Raw genomic sequence first — 807 nt, 5'->3', positions numbered from 1 at the left:
TCCCCAGGAACAAGGGACAGGACAAGAGGGAACGGCCTCAAGTTGTGCCAGGGGAGGTTGAGGTTGGATCTGGGGAACAATTCCTGCCTGGCAAGGGTTGTCAGGGCCTGGCCCAGGCTGCCCAGGGCAGGGGGGGAGTCCCCATCCCTGGGGGGGTTTCCAAGCCCTGCAGATGGTGCTGAGGGACACGGGGCAGTGGGGACTGGGCAGGGCTGGGGAAGGGTTGGGCTGGAGGATCTCAAAGGTCTTTCCACCCAGAGAGGTTCTGTGGTTCTGTGACACCTCCTGGCACAGCAAAGGTCCTGGCAGGAGGAGCAGGGTGAGGACAGTCCCAGCACCATCAGGAAACCTCTAAAGCCCCAACTGTCTCTGGGCTTCATTCCCCACTGAAACTTCAGCTGGAAACTGGGAAGAACTGCAGGGGGAGGAGAAGGGAGTGGAGAGGGAGCCTCAGTTTTGGGGTGAAAAGGGTCTGGAGAACCAGCAGCCCGACCCAGCAGCAGAGCTCCAGCTCCTCCCTCACAGCCCCTGCAGCAGGGCAGGGTTTGGGAACCTCCACTCCAGGGAAGCAGCATGAGAACAATCCCAGCTCCATCCACCAGCTCCGAGCTGGTTTGTGGGGAGCCCCAGCAGCTCTGGCATGTCCTCCTTCCCTGCCCCGGCCCTGCAGCCTCCAGGGGCAGGACGTGTCCCCAGGGCTGCCCCGGGATGCGACCAGGAACTGGGAGCCAGGAACTGGGAGCGGCTCCGCAGGGCCGGGCTGGGGGCGGTGGGATGGGCCAGGGGGCTGGGAGGGACCTGATCTGC

The 807-nt window shown here is 64.1% G+C and overlaps 1 protein-coding gene across 1 annotated transcript in view; it reads right to left on the bottom strand.

Moving 5' to 3' along the window:
* SBF1 (SET binding factor 1) overlaps positions 1-807 on the bottom strand; it is a gene marked incomplete at both ends in the record, with an annotated part of 107,510 nt that overhangs the window by 105,882 nt on the left and 821 nt on the right. The window lies entirely within an intron of this gene.

This window comes from Chaetura pelagica, unplaced genomic scaffold (genome assembly GCF_000747805.2).
Source record: "Chaetura pelagica isolate M959 unplaced genomic scaffold, ChaPel_1.0 scaffold951, whole genome shotgun sequence".
Classification (NCBI taxonomy): domain Eukaryota; kingdom Metazoa; phylum Chordata; class Aves; order Apodiformes; family Apodidae; genus Chaetura; species Chaetura pelagica.
This window is presented reverse-complemented; position numbering and strand designations above follow the sequence as displayed.